Source organism: Hyperolius riggenbachi, chromosome 2 (assembly GCF_040937935.1).
Source record: "Hyperolius riggenbachi isolate aHypRig1 chromosome 2, aHypRig1.pri, whole genome shotgun sequence".
Taxonomy (NCBI): domain Eukaryota; kingdom Metazoa; phylum Chordata; class Amphibia; order Anura; family Hyperoliidae; genus Hyperolius; species Hyperolius riggenbachi.
Window position 1 is genome coordinate 36,113,529 of NC_090647.1, and position 22,116 is coordinate 36,135,644.

Genomic DNA, 22,116 nt, shown 5'->3' on the forward strand with positions numbered 1-22,116 from the left:
ACCCCTCAGCGCTGCCTGGCGCTAATAGGCCAGGCAGCGCAAGGGGTCTGATGGGGGGGGGGGGCTCTGTGGAGCGGCGGATAGCGGCGAATCAGCTCGGCGGCGATCGGTGTGCTCAAATCAGCCCAGCAGGGCCTGAGAAAACCTCCTGCATGGGTTACCGCCAGGAAGGTTAAAGTGGCCATACATCAGGCGACTTGGCAGCCGATCAACCATCCAATTCTATTATCATTGAATTGGATGAAAATCGTTGTTGCTAAGAGCATGATCAATCGACAATTCAACCAATTTCAGGCCAAATTTGGTTGCATGTATCAAGTAGACATGCTTGATTGGGTGCGTGGCGGAAATGGCATGTGATGGGACGAGCGACCATCGTGACCTATCCCCGGCACTTTTCCCCTCCCCCCCCAATGTGCGGGTTCATACTGTAACGGTCATGTCGGCTGCTAAGTCCTGTTCGTCCCATACACGTGTCCCACTTGGTTGCAGACATATTGCATGTGGGTGTGTGACATCACACAGGCGCCCATGTATACTTCAGCAACCACATGGGGCACATGTGTGAGGAAGACGACAGAGACAGCAGCGGACACCGAGAGGTAAAGTAATGCACGGGGGAACCGGGACTGCCACTAGGCCAATTCCCAAAACATTTACTGCTGAAATGGATTGGGAATCGGCCTGCAGTTTATGGCACCCAACAATCTCTCTCCAGTCAGAGGGAGATCTGTCTCTTGGTTGATCTGCCCATATACTCACCATTCAGAAGAGAGAAGAGAATGCCAGCACTGCTATCAATTGCCTTCAAAGAGAACCTGTAACAAAAAAAAAATTCCCCTGGGGCACTCACCTCGGGAGGGGAAAGCCTCAGGGTCCCAATGAGGCTTCCCCCTCCGCTGTAGCTGCAGGCAATCCAGCACTGGCTCCCCCGAAGGCTCCAGCAATCCAGGCTCGACAAGCGCTGATTTATTTACCTTCCCTGGCTCCAGTGGGTGGCGCTGTTGAGGCACTCAGCACGGAGATAGGTGGAAATAGCCGCTCTCGGTCGGGTCCGCTCTACTAAGCAGGCACAGGAGACTTGCACCTGCGCAGTAGAGTGGGGCTGACAGTGATCTGCTATTTCCGCCTATCTCCGAGCGGAGAGCCGATACTGCGCCTGCGCTGGAGATGGGAAGATAAATATTTACATCCCTGCTGTTCGGAGGGGCACAGCGAGACCTCCGTGGGACACATGATGACTGGGGAAGCCTCGATAGGATCCGGAGGCTTCCCCCTAACAAGGTGAGTACCCCCCAGGGGAACTTTTTGTTGTTACAGGTTTTCTTTAATGTGCTTGTTGAAGTACATACAGTTGTTGCATACAGTGAATAAAAATGGTCACATACCAGGTAACAGCTGTAAGCAGGGAGCGGTGGGAGCAGGGAATGAAAGCCTTTTATTCATGTATGCTCTGTATGCAACAACTGTATGTACTTCAACAAGCACATTAAAGGCAATTGACAGCAGTGCCGGCGTTCTCTTCTCTCTTCTGAATGTACAGATGCCTCTGCAGCCTGAGCACACTTCAGATATTAAAACGGCTCTAACTCCTCTGAGGCGCTAAGCTAAGAATCAGACTACATGAGTTATATGCTCCCTTGTATTGCCTGAGGAAGTGGGATATACCTACGAAAAGTGTTGCATGCGTCTGGAGTATGTAAATAAACTATTTTTTTTTTTGCTAAAAGCAGCATTTTGTGTCTGCATTGGAGGGGTAAGTCCACCACTTCCTACTTCATTTTAAACTTCTTAATTGATTGCGTTTACTCTTTTGGCGCCTCTGTACTACTGCATTACGCTTCAGATATTGCTGGCTGGCACACAGGACATCTGCGCTTGAGAAACCCTCTTCCCCCTTCCACCACAAAACGCCCACTGCAGTGCCAGCCTTTGGTTCTCTCCTAACCTGCCCATATACTGTCTGATGTATAAGCACCTTTTCTCTTTTGCGGTTTTCATATAGGATGCAGCTGTTTAGATCAGTGCACAAAGGGAATATATCTAGAACAATACAGAATATTAATATACAATGCATCCAGTGCCCTTTGCTGCCCAGCATGTCTCAGTCGGGCACTATGCAATGTACATTTGGAGAAAGCTGTATTTGGGGAAAATACTGTCCCCGGACAAAAAGCTTTACACATTGCCTGGGCTCATGATTTAATGCTACAAAGGAAATAACACAGAACGCTGGCCGGATAAATTTCTGGAAGCGTTCCCGCTGAAAGTACATACTGTACACAGCCTATGTACAGTCCCAGCACACTATAAACAGGGTATCAATGGACTTCATCATCAGTTCACAAGAGGTGAATGAGCAGTTCTATAGAAACTCACGAAACTTTATTACCAGCCTGCGGGGTCATGCAAGGTAAACAGGGCTTTCTATAGAATAGGACAGCGGAGTGGCTGTCGTCATGGCTCTATAGTGCAGCCTACAGGGTCATGCAAGGTAAACAGGGCTTTCTATAGAATAGGACAGCAGAGTGGCTGCTCTATAGTGCAGTCTGAGGGGTCATGCAAGGTAAACAGGGCTTTCTATAGAATAGGGCAGCAGAGTAGCTGTCCTCATAGCTTTATAGTGCAGCCTACAGGGTCATGCAAGGTAAACAGGGCTTTCTATAGAATAGGACAGCAGAGTGGCTGCTCTATAGTGCAGTCTGAGGGGTCATGCAAGGTAAGCAGGGCTTTCTATAGATTAGGACAGCAGAGTAGCTGCTGTGGGGTCATGCAAGGTAAACGGGGCTTTCTATACAGGGTGGGCCATTTATATGGCTACACCTTAATATGGCCATTTATATGGATACACCATTTTATGTGAATGGTGAAGTTAAACAAAACCACCGCTATTGGTCTGACACTGACCCACATTGGATAGATCCCTCCAAGACTGTTGGAACAAAAAAATTATGGTATGGTGTGGGATATGGGGTGTATCCATAGATAAGGTGCATCCATATAAATGGCCCACACTGTAAAACAGGACAGCTGAGTGGCTGCTCTATAGTGCAGTGCAGTGCAGCCTGTGAGGTCATGTAGAGTAAGCAGGGCTTTCTATAGAATAGGCCAGCAGAGTGGCTGTCCTTATAGCTCTATAGTGCAGCCTGCGGGGTCATGTAAGGTAAACAGGGCTTTCTATACAATAGGCCAGCAGAGTGGCTGTCCTCATAGCTTTATAATGGAGTCTGTCGGGTCATGCAAGGTAAACAGGGCTTTCTATAGAACAGAACAGCAGAGTAGCCGCTCTATAGTGCAGCCTGTGGGGTCATGCAAGGTAAGAAGGCTTTCTATAGAATAGGGCAGCAGAGTGGCTGTCCTCATAGCTCTATAGTGCAGCCTGTGGGGTCATGCAAGGTAAGAAGGCTTTCTATAGAATAGGGCAGCAGAGTAGCTGTCCTCATAGCTCTATAATGGAGCCTGTGGGGTCATGCAAGGTAAGCAGGGCTTTCTATAGAATAGGACAGCAGAGTAGCTGCTCTATAGTGCAGTCTGAGGGGTCATGCAAGGTAAGAAGGATTTCTATAGAACAGGACAGCTGAGTGGCTGCTCTATAGTGCAGTGCAGCCCGTGAGGTCATGCAAGGTAAGAAGGCTGTCTATAGAATAGGACAGCAGAGTGGCTGTCCTCATAGCTCTATAGTGGAGCCTGTGGGGTCATGCAAGGTAAGCAGAGCTTTCTATAGAATAGGGCAGAAGAGTAGCTGCTCTATAGTGCAGCCCGTGAGGTCATGCAAGGTAAGGATTTCTATAGAATAGGACAGCAGAGTGGCTGTCCTCGTAGCTCTATAGTGGGAAAGCAGCAAGCCACTCCCATTCCCAGCAGCCAGTGGGGCTCAAGGTTGGAATAACACAAGGCATGCTGTTATGGTGCTAAACGGGTGTGGCCCAATTAATGTACACTAGCATTGACCATTTGCCCTCAGAAATGGATGTGCACAGCATTCTATAGCATAGACTTAGGGCCGGTTCACACCACAGCGGATGCAAAATGTGCACAGCAAGCATTCTGTCCATTTTGCATCCACTTGCAGCAATCTTCACCGTCCTCTCTGCGCCCACATTCCACTTACATGTTCCGCCACCACTCGGCACACAGCCCAGAGGCCTGTAAGGGCAGGAGGTCCCCCATAGGAGACAATAGACCAATTCTCCCTAGCAACAGGGAGAATTTGTATTGGTCTAACATGAACCAATGAGAATCCCCCCTGTTGCTGAGGATTCCCGATGGTCTTTTGCATCCCTATGGGGATCCCGATGCTTCTGCCCGGCTCCGATCTGTGTCCTGGAAGAGAGCGGAGGAGTTGGTAGCATGGAGTCATGTGAGTATACAAGTCATGGCAGCGATCGAAACGATTGAAAAGGACGCAGCAACTAGCCTAGTGAGAATGCACACTATCTGTTCTCATAGCCCATCATTTCATACACTTTCCCAGCTGGTCCAGGAAAACGTGCAAAGTTCAGTCTGCGATCCGCTTACCGTAACATGGCAAGCAGACCAGTTTTTTTTTTTTATATATATTTTTAACATTAGGCTCCACTTCCTGCGCTAAATGGAGCTTAAAAAACCTGTCCCTAACGGGTGAGTTTTTTAAGCAGGCGTGAACCAGCCCATAACCCAAAACCACCAGTGTTAAAGTAAAAAGTATTTTCTGGAGGCTTACTGTGTCCTTGTTGCTTCCCCCTGCTGCTGCCTGGGAACCTATTGAAATTTGCAGCCACACTCCTCTTCATGCATAGGTGCTGCTCTACTGTGCCCATGCAAGTATTTCCACAGCTGCGCAGTCGCAAGGAGCAGCACAGGCTTACTGCACAGGCACGGCTGCACTCATACAAGGCAGTGAGAACGGCCACAATAACCAGACAAGCTGTTGCTGGATGTCTTCCGGTGGTCAGTGCACGGCAAAAGTGGTGGCGAGGACACGGGAAGACCAGGGGCGGATTTACCATGAGGCACGTGATGATGGAAAGGCAGCTCCCTCCCTTCCACCAGTGCTTCCCTCCCTCCTTCCCGATGCAGAGTACTGATAAGAGTGTGAAGGAAAGGTTACTCACCCAGCTCTTGTCAGTGGAATCCAGAGATATCCCTTTAGTTGGGGGCATCAGTAGCTACTTAATACTGAGTAGGGCTGGATTTTCCATAAGGCATTGTAGGAACATGCCTACAGGCACCTTACGTGGGAGAGGCGGGATCCCCTCCTCACATCACTGACCCCAGGAGCTTACAGTCTAATCGCTGTCTAATCAGGGCCGGATTTACACTTTTCACCACCCTAGGCCCAACTTTCACCAAGTGCCCCTTGCATGTATAAATAGGATTGCACATACAATAGCAGAGCATATGAGTAAATGCATCACAGAACATGAGATGGTGATGCGGTGGGCTGTGGTAAGTATATTTTCAGAAAACCACAATCCAGATAAGGAAACTTATTCACATTACTCAAAATGGTCCCAAATCAATAATACATTTGTTTTTACTAGGCAAGTCACAATAGCTTACCAATAGCTAAATGACCAGACTTTTATTGAATTTACTATTTTGCTAGTAGCCCAACATAAAAATGTTAATCCAACTGAACTTCAGGTAGGAAAGATGGCCAGTAAAATCAATGTCTGTGCCTAACAGAAAACTGCACCAGAAAGGATGTTGAGGAGCAATTAGGCCCAGTGCACACCGAATGGATCCGCTGTCCGCATCGCCTGAAACTCTGCTTGGCTAATGTAATTGAATGGGCTGGTGCACACCGGCGGTTTGAGGTGTTTAGCAAACCGCAAACGTGCCTCCTGCTGCACGTTTGCGGAAAAAACCTCAAGCCGCCGGTGTGCACCAGCCCATTGAAATACAATAGCCACGCAGATTAACATGCGGATGCGGCCGGCAGATCGCATCCAAATCCGCTCGTCGTGCACTGCGCCTTTATCTCGTACTCCGCACCCAAAACCGCTAGCGTTTTGTGGATCTGCTAGCGGTTTTGGTGTGCACTGGGCCTGAGTGAGTATTGGAGGATTCCAAAATCAGGCATCAGCAAAATCTTTCACTGCTGTTACACTGAGGAAGGTTTTAATGCATACTTTAATTAAAATGTTCCCCCAAGGTTTTTGAATTTAAAAAGAGGGAGGCATTTGAAACACACTTCCGGCCATACCCCTTGTCACACCATATGAAGATAGCGTGCATAAAACACATAGGTTGATAATTCTAACCATGTGGGTCCTTTTTTGCTCACTGCTTCATATTAGCATCTGGAAATAAGCAACTTCAGTTTAGAGGATGGGATAACAGCTGCAGTGAGAACACTAACGTCAGATTTGATACTTACCTTTGTTGTAGAGGGATGGCTGTGGATAGCATAGAGCCTCCACCCGGCCTGTCATCCCAGCGCTGTCCTCTGGTAAAGCTCTATTCGTGACACTTAGTGGAACAGCTCTAAGAGACTACTCGGGTCCCTGGTTAGGGCCAAGGATGAGCGCAACCCTCCTGCACATGGGCAAGCCCAGCCCCGCACATGGGCAGTGGTGATGCCCTCTTCCTCTGAACTAATCTGGGACATAACTAGTTCCGAAAACCTATTTGGTAGAATACCTCTAACGGAGAACATTGTTGGAATGATGGGCTGGAAGGAGGAATGGGAAGGCTCTATATTATCAGAACCTTCCCTATACTTCAGTAAGGATAAAGCCTGAAGCACTTTTTCTCACTTCAGGTTTGCTTTAAATGTTGAGGCTCTAAAAAAATGTTCTGAGTAGTTAGAGACATATATTTACAGTAGTTTACATAGATCTGCACACAAGTCCTGGAAGAGACACAAATGAGACAGAAAGACAGAGGATTTGGTTCCAAACAGGGACAGCTGGGACTTGTGTTCCCTTACAATACTTTTAAAGCGAACTGAGCACCTGAAATATCTGTAATAATTATAATAATGATAGTAATAACAGTATTTGTATAGCGCCTTTCTCCTGTCGGACTCAAAGCGCTTGCGAGGCAACCCTAGAGCGCACTCAGTAGGCAGTAGCAGTGTTAGGGAGCTGTAACCAAGGACTCCTTACTGCATAGGTGCTGACTTACTAAATAGGAAAAGCCGAGTTTTGAACCCAGGTCTCCTATGTCAGAGATCCTAAAGGACAACTGACGTGAGAGGTATGCCCTATTTATTTCCTTTTAAGCATTCCCAGTTGCCTGGCTATCCTGCTGATTCTCTGCCTCTAATACTTTTAGCCATAGCCCCTGAACAAGCACCAGATAAGGTGTTTCTGATTGAAGTCTGACTGCATTAGCTGCATGCTTGCTTAAGTTGGGTGATTCAGACACTACTGCAGTCAAAGAGAACAGGACAGCCAGGCAACTGGTATTGTTTAAAAGGAAATAAACATGGCAGCCTTCACATACCTCTTGCTACAGTTTCCTTTAGCCATTACACTATCCAGACACTTAATAAACACCAACCAACCAACTCTTGTACCTATGGGATCCCCCATCTTCTCCACAGACTGACCGCACAGTGCTGCATTTTCTTTTTCCCAGCGAAGGAAATTGTGCGTGCCTGCTGTATTGCATGCTGGGAGATGTAGTCCTTGGATTCAAGAACATCTCTGGACTCACAACCAAGGACTACATCTCCCAGCATGCATTGCGGTGTATGTACACCATTGCTGGGAAAATAAAAATGCATCACTGTGCGTTCAGTCTGTGGAGAAGTATGTAGATCTCATAGGAACAGGCCAGAGGAGCAGCACGCCCTACATAAGTTATAATGCTTATCCCAACGAAACGCTCTTGTGAACTTACCTTATGGAGAAGTTCATTTTAAAATCAAATCATTGCTTGTGCTTTAAACAGATCCTATAACCACAACAGTTGCCTGCAATAATATACTCAGCAATGAACAAACCCTAAATAATCCATTTGTTTTGGACGTTCAAAAACAGATAGCATAGCAAACACTAGTTTTGCAATATATCACACACATTGTTTTATATACCGGTAGTTGTAGAAAAAAAAACCCAGTTTTGCAGATTTACGAGCATGAAACATAACACTGGCAGCAAGTGGTGGACTGAACACTGCATGTCAGGCAGACACAGCCAGCTCACTTCCCTTCCCCCGTGGCAGCGTGTACTGGATGCTCAGCAATGTGTGCTATGAGGATGCAGAGACAGAGCAGCCTTCCTCTTAGATGCCATTGCGAGAAGAGAGGAAGAGAGGAGACGGTCGGGACTTAGAAAGAATGTTTAGTGGGAGAACTTAGAGGACTGACACTGTGCAATAAAGCTAGCACTGCGCACTCCAGCAACAAGAACAGCAAACAGCACAGAACTTATATCACGATGAACAGAGCAGCTGTTCAGCAACTACCTACTTTGCCTGTGGTGTGGTCATCCTCCCTTCGGGTCTCCCGCCCTGCTATCAGCCCTTCCCCTCAGTGTCAGAGTGAAGGAAAGGGGCGGAACCAACACACTCAATGCATGAGAGACTCGAGGAGGAAGAGGACAGCGCTGCACAGATAGGCAAATATGAAACAGCTGATTTGCGGACAGCTGTAACACCGCCCCACCTGAAGCCCCGCCCCAGTCCGGGGCCTCTGTGGCCTGCCCACAAATCCGGCCATGTGTCTAATCAAGTGTTAGACAGTTAGTGACATAAGGCATAGATTTAGAGAATATTTTTACTGGGGTATGTGGCCTGTGTTCAGGGCAGTGGTGTAGCAATAGGGGGTGCAGAGGTAGCGACCGCATAGGGGCCCTTGGGCTAGAGGGGCCCACCCCTCAAACACAGTATTAGCTCTTTATTGGTCCTGTGCTGATTATATTCACTTATATAGTTGATTTGAATAGTAGTAATCATTAACACAGTTTCCCCATCCCCTTCTTGCACCGCTGACACTGTGGTTGTCCTTGATTGCTTTTGGTGTGTTCTATCAATTGTCATCTATAGGATGCTTGAGGGGGCCCCAATGCTAAACTTGCACTGGGGCCCATGGCTTCTTAGCTACGCTACTGGTTTAGGGGCAGAGGTTAAGGCGCCAGAACTTCTGTGCCTACTGGCCTCTAAGTTGTAAATCCAGCCCTGATACTGAGGGTACTTTTGGCTACCTAATGCTACAGGACACCTGTAGCTACCTATGACAGGCAAGGGAAGTAAGGGAGAAGTGACAGCTGGGCCAGCCAGCGCAGTTGCTGTGCGGTTCAGCAGGGGTTTGTAGGTTCATGGAGGGTGAAGTCTATGGTGCCAGGACATCTGTACCTAGAGGCTCCTGTGGATGTAAATGAATGCTTGTGGAAGAAGACTCTGGGCTATCCAGAGGCTTCCTTCTACCTACGTAAGGATCTGTTTTCTACTGCAGGTTTCCAATGTCATACTTCCCTCTGATAAACTGATCCCTAAACTACCCTACAGCACTCAGCACGGCCTACAGACACATTATGCCTCAAACCTTACTTTGGTGCATGACCTGTGTTCCCCTTATAAAAGGTTTAGAAATGGAATGTGCTCCTTGCCATTTTTCAGGAGCAAGAAATGCACACAACATTTTTTTTTTTAGAGGAGACTGTTAATGCCCCAAGTCTGAACATATTGGCCTGGCAGAGAACTGTTGCCACCTCATCCAGATGTTTTGAGAGTCCTTTAAAAACAGGATTGCAACAGAGGGCAAGGGTTGCATCCAGGGCTGTTTCTTGGCTAAATTTCACCCAGGGCGAAGGAGTAAAAATCGCCCCCCCCTCCCCCCACCGTGGAGCCAGTTATAGGTGTCTGCAGTATAGGTCCCTATGTAGGTGCCACCAGTATGGGTTAGATAGCTAGGTGCCTGCAGTATAGGCTAGATAGGTAGGTGTCTGCTGCATAGGTTAGAAAGGTAGGTGCCAGTATAGGTTAGATAGGTTGGTGACTGCAGTATAGGTTAGGTAGGCAAGTTATTGCAGTATAGGTTAGATAGGTAGGGGACTGCAGTATAGCTTAGATAGGTAGGTGACTGCAGTATAGGTTAGATAGGTAGGTGACTGCAGTATAGCTCTGATAGGTAGGTGACTGCAGTATAGCTTAGATAGGTAGGTGACTGCAGTATAGGTTAGATAGGTAGGTGCCAGTATAGCTTACATAGATAGGTGACTGCAGTATAGGTTAGATAGGTAGGTGCTAGTATAGGTTAGATAGGTTGGTGACTGCAGTATAGGTTAGGTAGGCAAGTTATTGCAGTATAGGTTACATAGGTAGGTGACTGCAATATAGGTTAGATAGGTAGGTGCCAGTATAGCTTAGATAGGTAGGTGACTGCAGTATAGCTTAGATAGGTAGGTGACTGCAGTATAGCTTAGATAGGTAGGTGACTGCAGTATAGCTTAGATAGGTAGGTGACTGCAGTATAGCTTAGATAGGTAGGTGACTGCAGTATAGCTTAGATAGGTAGGTGCCTGCTATATAGGTTAGGTAGGTGCCTGCTGTATAGGTTAAGTAGGTGACTGCAGTATAGGTTAGGTAGGTAAGTGCCAGTATAGGTTAGGTAGGTAAGTGACTGCAGCGGTGGTGGAAGCGGGCATAATAGTAATACCACCTTCCTTCAGCCGAATAGCCGATCCCATGCAGCTTCAATGTCCTTTTCCCAGCATCTGTCTCAGTAACAGCGCCCCCCTCCTGCCGCAACAATCCAACACCCCGGGCAATTGCACGCATCGCACCCCCATAGAAACAGGGCTGGACACATTGTACTTTACGGGCACCATGCGAAGCATACAGTCAGGCCCGTATTGACAGCACAGGAGGCTGTAGGCACAGATGTTCTGGCACCTCAGACTTCAACCTCCACAAACCCTCACCACAAATGTGCTGGATGGCCCAGCTTCCACCTCCCTCCTACTTCTGCCCAGCATAGGCCTTACTATTGAGGTTACTTCTTGTTACCGAATACAAAGTAGCTTGAGGTGCCCCCAAGTATTAGATACCTAAAGATGCCTCCAGCTAAAGAGAAGTCTGTTCCCAGGAATGCTGAGATTAGGGAGAGTACCCTCATTTACACTCTGCTTGGGACTCTGCATAGGTAAGACAGGAGGAAGGCACTGGGGGAGGGGCAAGAGCCACCTTTCCATCATCAGGCGCCTGCAGGCAGGTGTCTACAGTCATGCAGCCATTCATTACAATGTGCGAAGTGACGTCACTCTGAAGAGCACAATCTTGCACCCTATCAGCAGACACTTCCGGTATCTGCGTGCAGCGCTAGACATCTGAGACTGCATGAACGCTGGTCTCTCCCCGCTTGTTAGAATGGCCGTCCTTTAGCGGAGGATTTCGACGAAGAGATCTGTTACCTAACAACAGTTTATTGCTGATGTGCAACTTCATTGTGCAAGATTAAGCAGCTGCTTCTGTACTGTACACATGTCACAGGACTTATTCCAGCGGCTCTACCATTCAGATTTAAAGAGACTATGTACACATATAACCAAACATTAGCATATCTATAGGGAATTAATACCTCTGCATCTTGTTGGAACAGTTGCTATTAGTTTTTTTTTAGATTGTTTTAACAGCACATTTTTTGTTGATATACAATTTTTTTTATAATTTTAGAAGTTTTTTTTTTCTTTCCATCTAAAGTCCATTCGCTGCAGTGAATTGTGTTTGTGTGCAACGCATGCTTGTTGATTATTAATGGTTTAAAAAGGGTTAAGGACCCAGGAGATACATGCTGCTTGTTGCTCTAAAGAGTAACTGTGGGGCATAAAATCAAAAATCAATTCTTTATTTTTATCTGGTAAACAAGTAATAAGGATGCTAACCAGGCAATCCAAAAGTAAAAATCACTATTACTTTTCTTGTTGATAAATGATCATTCCGCAGATTACATGACTCTTATTTGGTACACAGAAAAATTGGTACACAAAAGAGAAGTTGCAGGGCATGCTGGGTTGTCTTTTTTTGCTTCTCTACTTCCCCTCAGCCTTAACTAATGCAGCCTGATTGGCTGAAGCCACTTTCGCTCCTGTTCCCCTCCCACACCTCTGTTCCTCTCTGATTGGCCAAAATTTCTCAGGCTGAAACAATGCACTTTCTATAGTGAAGGGCGGGCAAATAAGGCAGAGGAGACTAAGGGCGGATATTACATCACGACTGGCTTCAAAATAGCCACAGTAAATATGGAAACTGTCTAGAATAGGATTCTCTACTTTTCCTTTATAAAATTCACAGGAATCAGAACGTGGGCAGTGCAATACATACGTTATGTAAGTAGAGCAAGTATTTATCTACATATATTTGTTTTGTTTTTTCCTGAGCTAGTATGGCTGACAGCTCCTCTTTAATAAAGAGGTTTTATTACTTCACAATAGCGCTGTAAATTGAATTTTATTATAGGAGTCTGCAGTGCCTTATGGTAAATCCAGCCCTGCATACAATGAAGCTGAACGTGCATCTGTAAACGTGTATGTTGTCCAGTACCACACAGCATGCTTTGAAGTTATCCTGGAGACCGCCGCACTGCTAATAGTGAAGTAAACGCACCATTACCATATAGTTGCATTGTGCTATTAGATTATATTATCTGATGCACCACAATATGTCAATGTGAACCTGGCCTTTTGCTAGGCATACACGGCCCAGATTCTTCTTATCAATCGAGACGCTGATGGCTCGATTGATAATTTCCGACATGTCCGATCACCTGGGGGATCGATTCCCGGCTCGATCCCCGCGGGCGGACAATAGGCAAAAACGAAGCGCTGATAAGCAAGTGCCCGCGGGGACGAGCGGGGTTCGATCCCCACGGACGAGCGGTGACGCGCCGGCATCAAGCCGCTGGCGCAAAAACGAACCGTGTATGCCCAGCATCAGAGTTTATATTGTAAATGCATGATCTAATCTACATCATACTGTTAAGTGGAACTACACACAAAAAAAAAAAAAAAAAAAAAAAAAAAATCACTGGTGCTCAACTTAAAGGGATACTGTAGGGGGTCGGGGGAAAATGAGCTGAACTTACCCGGGGCTTCTAATGGTCCCCCGCAGACATCCTGTGCCCGCGCAGCCGCTCACCGATGCTCCGGCCCCGCCTCCGGTTCACTTCTGGAATTTCTGACTTTAAAGTCAGAAAACCACTGTGCCTGCGTTGCTGTGTCCTCGATCCCGCTGATGATGTCATCAAGAGCGCACAGCGCAGGCCCAGTATGGTCTGTGTCTGCGCAGTACACTCCCTGTGACATCAGCGGGAGCAAGGACACGGCAACGCAGGCGCAGTGGTTTTCTGACTTTAAAGTCAGAAATTCCAGAAGTGAACTGGAGGCGGGGCCGGAGCATTGGGGAGTGGCTGCGCCAACACAGGATGTCTGCGGGGGACCATTAGAAGCCCCGGGTAAGTTCAGCTCATTTTCCCCCGACCCCCCTACAGTATCCCTTTAATGAAGTTATACTTAAATAATTGAACTTCATCCCAATCAGTAGCTGAAACCCCCTTCCCCATGAGAAATCTTTACCACTTCCCACAGATGGGAGGGGGGGGGGGGGGAGTCTATGTCTGATCATGTGGTGAAACTCCTCCCACAGTGTGATGTCAGCACCTCACAGCTCTGAGGTCCTGATATCACACTGAGAGCCTTGTTGCATGTTGGGAAATAACAGCTGTTTCTAACTGCCAAAAAAGCATGTGGGATCTCCTTCCAGTGACATCACCTGCCAGCAGTAAAAATGTCACCATGTGATAGATATCTGAATGTAAATGAGGGAGAGCAAAGATTTTACAATGGGCAAACACTGACTAAATCATTTTATACATAATTACTGTAAAAATTAAGCACTTCTTTATTACATTTTCACTGGAGTTCCTCCCTTAAAACATGAAACAGGAAGCACCAAGACCCATGCATTTCAATAAGCTTTATTGGCAATGAAGCATTTCACAAAAATTGCCAAAAATTAATTAAACAAGAGAATGAAAAAAAAAAGATTTGCATATTTTTGCTTTACAATTCATAAAGTTATGTGGTTGGGAATTCATGAGACTATAAAAGAAAAACATGGGATCAAACAGAAACTTAAATGCTCTACATACAGAAATGTTCCGGAAACTTTTTGGAACAAAAATGAGGACAGCTGCCAAAAGAAAATAAAAATCAAGTTAGTAATAAGAGGTCATCACACACCTGAGACAAAAAGAGGGGGAGGGGGTGCAAGGCCCAATATTAATAACAAACTCTTATAAAAGGAGGCGATTGGAGAAATTGCAGAGATGAGGGCTTCAAAAACTATCTTACTAGTTCTGACGCAAACAATAATAATGCCTCATCTCATCATGGCCCATATGCAATTCACTTTTTCTCCTAAGACTTTCTCCTAGGAGATAATTTTCATCTTCTGTTTGATAACACTTTTCCCCAACCTTTGGACACTTTCAATTGTAAAATCCTGAAAAGTTATTTTAAAGTTATTCTGAGTCTCTTCTTGCTTGCTGCTGGTGTAAAAGGTATTTTATGACCAGGTGTGAAAATATCCGTTAGGCCTCTTTCACATCAGGACGTTGCATTTGATGCGACGTTAAGGTCGCACAACGTGCCCCTAACGCAACGCATTGAGCACTATAACTTGGACGTGCATTCTTTACCCCTGCATTTGGTGCGCCGTTTTTGTCGCAGTGATGGAACGAAAACGGCACATGCGTTACATTAAAAAAAAAAAAAATTACTGAGCATGTGCAAACAGTCTAACGCAGCTAAAAACGTGTATAACACACAGCATGCAGCACTTTCATTTAACGTGCAGCGTTAGACACCAACGCAACGTCTGCACTGTGAACAGGCCATTGATTTTTCATTGCTGTGAGTTATTCTGCGTTACATGCTGTTTTAACGTGCGACTTTAACGTCGCACTGTGAAAGAGTTCTTAGGAGAAAAAAAACTCAGGAGAAAAAAAAGGGAATTGCATATGGCCCCATGTGTTACTCTTCAGCAGGCCAATTTTTTCCCCACCCTAAAAGCTTAAACCTGGTACAAACTTTCTTGACATGACAATGGTCGTCTGCACTGTAAAGTAAAAGGATTTTGCTGGACAGACTAATTATATATGGCCTTCAAATCTTCATTGCTGCAATCCCAACAGAGAAGCTATCTGCTGAACAAAGAGGTGATGGACCGGAGACCAAGGTTGGACAGGTGCCCAAAGTTTTACACCACACACAGTTTTGCTGCATTTTCCAGTCGCATGCAAATCGTAAAACCCAAGGTCATCAGCAAAATAATGAGGAACAGAGGAACCCTTTTATATTAGTGTGATGAGACTTTGCCTGATCGCTAAAGTCCTGCATGCCACATTTTCTTCTGCGTTCTCCTTGTGTCCCTAGTATCTAATAAAAATTGCATCAAAATCGATGGTAAAAATCACAATGAAATGGCATCAAAATAGCATTGTGTTTGCTTTTTGTTGTGAAAAGGAACCTTAAAGGGGAAATCAAACTACTTTTAGTTTAGGAAGGAGGCAGTGGCGTAGCAATAGGGGGTGCAGAGGTAGTGACCGCATCGGGGCCCTTGGGCAAGAGGGGCCCCCTCCTCAAACAGTATTAGCTCTTTATTGGTTCTGTGCTGATAATATTCACTTCTATAGTTGATTTGAATAGTAGTGATCACTAACACACAGTTTCCCCATCCCCTTCTTGCACCTCTGACACTGGTTGTCCTGTCCTTGATTGGTTTTGGTGTGCCGTATCAATTGTTATCTATAGCATGCTCGGCGGGCCCCAATGCTAAACTTGCACTGGGGCCCACGGCTTCATAGCTACGCCACGGGAAGGAGGAATGGGGGATGGTTAAAACCTTAAATTTTTAAGGTTCTCACCTTCCCAGGACAGAGTTCTCTGGTTCTAGTCAATGACAAGACAATATTTATATCGCAATTTTCTCCTGACAGACTCAAAGCACCAGAGCTGCAGCCACAAGGGCATGCTCTATAGGAAGTAGCAGTGTTAACCCTCCTGGCGGTCTATTAGAAACCACCAGGGGGCAGCGCAGCAGTTTTTTTTTTTTAAATCATGTAGCGAGCCCTACATGATAGCCACTGTGCAGCGGCATCCCCCCACCCGCTTCGATCGCCTCCAGCGATCTGCAATCAGGAAATCCCGTTTAAAGAACAGGATTTCCTGAAAGGGCTTCCCCCGTCGACATCAACGTCGTGACGTAAAAGGGAGTCCTGATCCACCCCTCAGCGCTGCCTGGCACTTATTGGCCAGGCAGCGCATGGGGTCTGGGGGGGGGGGGGGCGCGACGGCGATCGAAATTATGCAAATCGGCCCAGTAGGGCCTGAGAAATCCTCCTGCGTGGTATAGCCCGAGCTTTACTGCCAGGAAGGTTAAGGAGTCTTGCCCAATAACTCCTTACTGCATAGGTTCTGGCTTACTGAATAGGAAGAGCTGAGATTCAAACCCTGGTCTCCTGTGTCAGAGGCAGAGCCGTTAACCAGAACACTATCCAGCCAACTTGACTGTCAAAGGTGAAATGTGCCTATCTTTTAGGGAGATTCCTCACTTTTTTTGGTTCATCGAAGTCAGAGAAATTGAAGGGAATTACCTAGTGTTCTAATCCATTTCTACTCTAGAGCACAGTGTCAAACTCGAGACCCTTGCCATTCTATGCGGCCCGTGTGAACTTCAAATGTCTACGATTGGGAAGTAAACGAAAGGGGGAAATGTAGAGAACCAACCTGTGCTGTATAGGGGCTTACAGTTTACTGGAAGTTAAAACATAGGACAACCCAGGTTTTTTTTCCAGTGACACCTGGATTTTCCATGCAGAGGGCCATAGCCAACATATATATGGTCACTTCTATTGCCCATTAGGCTATTATTTATAGAACAGAGAGGCTGTGAGCAGCACCATCAGAGGCACCCATAGCCTATTCACCTTGCAGCATTGACCTGAGGAAGTGGGCTAGTACCCATGAAACGCGTTGTCCATTTTGTGTTTTTAATAAATACTTCTCTGTAATTCTCCTGTGTTTTAGTCATCAGAAGAGAAGAGATTACATCTCATTCTTCTTTTAACTAGTAAAAGTTTATATTTTTACACTTGGGTATCTCCATTCTTACGAATGTATGCACGTAACTTTTTGCCTTGTGCACCTGTGTGCAGCCACCCTCCTTATCTCCGGCTGTGATTGGTCATATAAGGTTCAGGAAAGTAGTAAAGCTGTGGAGCATGTGCAAGCATTTCAAAGCATGGCATCTACGCCCTTCCCATACACACCTCCAAAAAGCTGCCAGCAAGTGTTCCTTCCATGTGAATCAGCTGTTAGGTGTTTGGAGCTGCACCCCTGCCATCCTGTAGTTAGTACCGTATATTCCGGCGTATAAGACGACTGGGCGCATAAGACGACCCCCCAACTTTTCCAGTTAAAATATAGAGTTTGGGATATACTCGCCCTATAAGACTACCCTTCTTCCAACGCACAGCAAATAAAAATCATATACTGGTGCTATGTATGAACAAATACTGGTGCTGTACTGTAGGTGGTACCTAGTATATAACAGTATATAGTAGATAGACTGGTTGGATTGGTCAACTCTCCCTCTCCCTAAGTGGATTAGTCAGCTCTCCCTGTCTTCCTGTTTATCAGAGCGGTATGAAAGAATAGATTGCGCTGTGCCCATAAAACACGCCTCTTTTACCCTTCTGGCCCACCCTTGTATCCTATTTACCACCTCCTCTGCCTCTCCAATCTCGCACATGTGCACCTGCGCCGCTTCACTACAGTACTCAGCAGCGAGATCTGAAAGGCGGTAACAGGATATGGTGTATCCCCCGGAATCAATGACATCTGGCGTATAAGACGATCCCTGACTTTTCAGAAGATTTTCAAGGGTTAAAAAGTAGTCTTATACGCAGGAATATACAGTATTAGCCAAGTTTAGGGGACCCATTGGGTCACTGCAAAATAAACAATTTGCAGCATATCGGTGCCATTAAAATAAAAAAGTGCATCAACACTGTGCCTACAAATCACACTATTTCCATTGAATATTGTTGAAAAATGTTGATCTTTACACCGTAGGAACCGCTCCAGCAACCATCAAAGCTTGTCCCTCTATCAAGTTCCCGCCTCTGGATTGCAAGCTTTCTGAGGAAAAAAATGGTGCCAGCACGCCACCTACTGGTAAAGCTTAGGAGTAAATTATTGATTTTATGATTTTAATTTTTTAAATTACCCACTTTCGTGGAATCCTTGTCCCCTTGCTCACTGCCCCGCACTTCGCTTAGACTGCTTTTTATTCTATGTCCACTTGGAGAGTGGAGATGGCACATCGAGATCACTTAAAGAGAATCTAGACTCTAAAATTCTTACAATAAAAAGCATACCATTCTATTCATTATGTTCTCCTGGGCCCCTCTGTGCTGTTTCTGCCACTCCCTGCTGCAATCCTGATTTGTAATTAACAGTTTTAGGCAGTGTTTACAAACAAAAGACTGGCTTCTAACCAGAGTATCATAGGCTGAGAACAGCTTACTGTGTGACTCATGCAGAGCTTGGAGGGGGTGTGTAAAGCTTCTGCCAATGACAAGCAGTGCTGCACATTCCACACATTCCAGCCTCAGCCCGAAAGACATGACAGAGGAAAGGAGATAAGATGTATTACAGAGACAGTGCAAGTAGGAAAGGCTGCAGCAAGACAGATCACATTAGAACAGTAATAGGAACTTATAGGACAGAAGAAATAAGGCTCAAAATTTTGTTACAGAGTCTAACAATTACAGCAGGTAATTTACTGTAATTAAAATACATTTAAAAAATAATTAAAATTAATCATTGAATTTTCTTCTGTGATATACCACCAGTAGGTAGAGTGCTTGCACACTTTTTTCTAACCCTCACACAACCTGTCCTTCCCTCACCTAGAAAAACTCAACAGAGCGATGAGCTAAGATGGCTGCTGGAGAGAGAACTCCGGCACTCTGCCGGCTTGTATGGCGTAGGAATTCGTTTAATTTGTTGGCTACTTGTTAAAGTGGTCTTTCTACTTAGCCTTCAAGCTATGAGCAATCTTTTACAGCAACTATCTCAGAATTATTTTTTTTGCAGAACATCACTGAAATGGTTAAACATAGCACTTTGTCCTGCTATTCAGCTTCAAATCCACATCCAAACTGGAGATAACAGTATCTGTTTGCATTCCAATGCTGATACAGGTGCGTAAACAGTGTAACAAGTGAAAAGGAGCTCTCTGTGCTTCAAGCACACAAACCGCTCAGAACAGCTCATTAGAAGATGTTAATATATAATAAAAAACAGTTTGAAGAAAATGCAATGGCAGCTTTCAGGGCAAGAAAAACTACACTTTGGAAACTTGTAATTTGTAAACAGTCAATATTACGTATGCGCAAAAGCATATATGATAACTGTATGAGTGATAAAAAGTAGGAAAATCATTTAGGCTCTACTCACACCTGCGTTTTCAAAACTCCTGCAAAACGCTGGCAAAAATTGCCGGAGTGATTTTTCTGCGATTTCACGTGAAAAAAAAAATCACTGAACACTGTGGCAATTTTGGCGCTATCGCGTTTAGCGCTTCTATAGCACTGAAGCACGATCGCCTGGAAATCGCCTGAAAATGGTGCAGATGACGCGTTTGCGTTTCATGTTTTTGCCCTTTTTTGGGCGATTTGCAGCGATTAGCGCAAATCGCCCAAGTAAGAACGGGCCCATAGGACTTCATTACGCTAGCGCTTTTAAAAAGCGCTAGCGTTTGAGCGTTTTGCCGAAATCGCAGCAAAACGCTCTAGTATGAATGGGGCCTTATTGAATGTTGGAGTTTCAGACCACTTTAGTGTAATTTTCATTCAATTTAATGGCTCCTACATGCTGCAGTTCATTCAGTTATACAGTGTGTGGAGCTAGTCTACAGGGAATCCCACTGTTTCCTAAAGTAGACTAGTGCTGATTTTTTACCTCATGTGGTATTTCGTTATTTGATGGAATATTGGACGGTATTTGAGGCAGTGTTGGAAAAATAGATGAAAGATGCGATACAGGATAAATAGCATTTTGTTTTTATCATACTGTCCAGTAAAATGCATGTCCAAGCTGCATCCAATTAATATAATTGTATCAGCTCAAAACCATTAGTGACTTAAAGCGGACCTGAACTTCTCTGTGCTCGAAAAAGATAAGCAACAGCATAACCTTTAAAGAAAAGCATTTCTTTGTTATAGCCGATACAAATCCTGCAACAAATCTGCAGTGTGTCTACTTCCTGCTTTCATGGAAGCAGTCATGAAAGTTAACATCTTATTTGTGTTTGTTTACAAATTACCGCCGCTGCTCTGTCGAGGCAGCCAGCTGAGAGATCAAATTACAGTTGTAATTAGTCACAAATGAGGGGGGATTAGACAAGCTAAACTCTCTAAATACATACAGGGTGCACTGCTCTATGTTTTCCTTCTGTCCTGGGCAAGAGTTCAGGTCCACTTTAATTTTAATTACTAGATATTTTAAAATGAGGTAAACCTGTTATAAACTTTATTTTCTTTGTATAACTGATTTAGTATCCATTTCCTCTCCTATTATTATTATTAATAATAATATAGCGCCGACATCTTCCACAGCGCTGTACAGAGTATATTGGCGTGTCACTTAACTGTCCCTCAGAGGGGCTCACAATCTAATCCCCACTATAATCCTATGTCTATGTATGTATCGTGTAGTGCATGTATCAAAGTCTGGAGCCAATGTAGGGGGAAGCCAATGAACTTATGTGTATGTTTTTTGGGGGCGTGTGGGCGGGGGCGGGGACCAGAGTGCCCAGAGGAAATTCACGCAGATACAGGCAGAACATACAAACTCCTATCAGGTTTGTTACGGACAGCTCCAGGCTGGAGATACCAAGCGTTTCACTTATTTTCCCATGTGTGTTATCCTTTATGAACAGGGCCGGTTCATACATGAGGCAGGGTGAAACTACTTCCTCAGGCGGCACCTCGGCGGGGGGACGGCGCCCGTCTGACCATGGGGGGCGCAGAGCTGGAGGGGTAGCGGGCAGGAAGGGGGTATTGGGCACAGCGGCAGGGAGGGGGGGGGGGGGGTCGCACCCCACCCTCCCTCACCTGGGTCCCCTGATCTGCGCTCCCCCTCCAGCTTTTAAAGTTCAGCAGCAGCAACTATTAACCCTCCTGGCGGTTAATTTTTTCTGCCAAATAGGCAGAAATCCATTTTTTTTTTTTTTGGTTTCATGTAAAGCTACCAGAGTGGTAGCTACATGAAACACCACTAGAGGGCGCATGTGTCCCTCTAGTGCGATCGTCGCTGGCATCAATAGCAAACAGGGGAACGCGTATATAACGCGCAGGAGGCTATCTCAGCCCCTGGTGGGGTGATTCGCACCATTCAAACTGCTGTGTGCGCAGCTAGCACTTTGCTAGCCCCGCGCACAGCTTGATCGCCGCCGCTCTGCGGCGATCGCCCACACGCAGCGCCGGAAGAGGGCCCCCCCGCCAGAGCCCTGCGCTGCCCGGACCAATGAGTTCCAGGCAGCGCTATGGGCTGGATCGGAGGCGTCTGACGTCAGGAAGGAAGGTTAATAAGAGACTGTGGGCGGGGATGACTCACCTCTTCCGCATTCCACTGTCACTTCCTGCAATGCCGCCCACTGTACTGCAAGCGGACAGCATTGCAGGAAGTGACGACAGTGGAACGCACGCTGGAACGCGGAAGAGGTGAGTCATCCCCGCCCCCTGCCTCTTAATAGCTGCTGCGGAACTTTAAAAGCTGGGGGGGGGAGCGCAGATTGGGGGACCAAGGTAAGCCCGCTGTGCTCAATATCCCCCTTCCTGCCCGCTACCCCTTCCAGCTCGCCCCCCCCCCCCCCCCCCGGGGAAGGGGGGGGGGTGGCGATTTCTCACAGGTTTCCCTTTTCTCACAAAGTCTAGAATCGGCCCGGTTTATGAATTGACATTTAGTGAGGTAATTTACCACACTAGTCTGTCAATTTATTTTACCATGTGGCAACAGCCTTACTAAATTGACATTTCGCAAAATATTCAGTGTAATCAGCTGCTTTACCGATTGCGGTAAGGCTTTTTGAATTATACAAATGTAACTTGGAGTTTGCTAT

At 46.0% G+C, this 22,116-nt stretch overlaps 1 protein-coding gene across 1 annotated transcript in view; it reads right to left on the bottom strand.

Moving 5' to 3' along the window:
• LOC137544771 (odorant receptor 131-2-like) overlaps nucleotides 1-8,461 on the bottom strand; it is a 177,038-nt gene extending 168,577 nt beyond the window's left edge. Inside the window, exon 1 of the mRNA XM_068265861.1 lies at nucleotides 8,402-8,461. The gene's annotated coding sequence lies outside the window, so the exon portion shown is untranslated. The remainder of the gene's footprint in view (nucleotides 1-8,401) is intronic.
• Nucleotides 8,462-22,116: the final 13,655 nt, after the last annotated feature.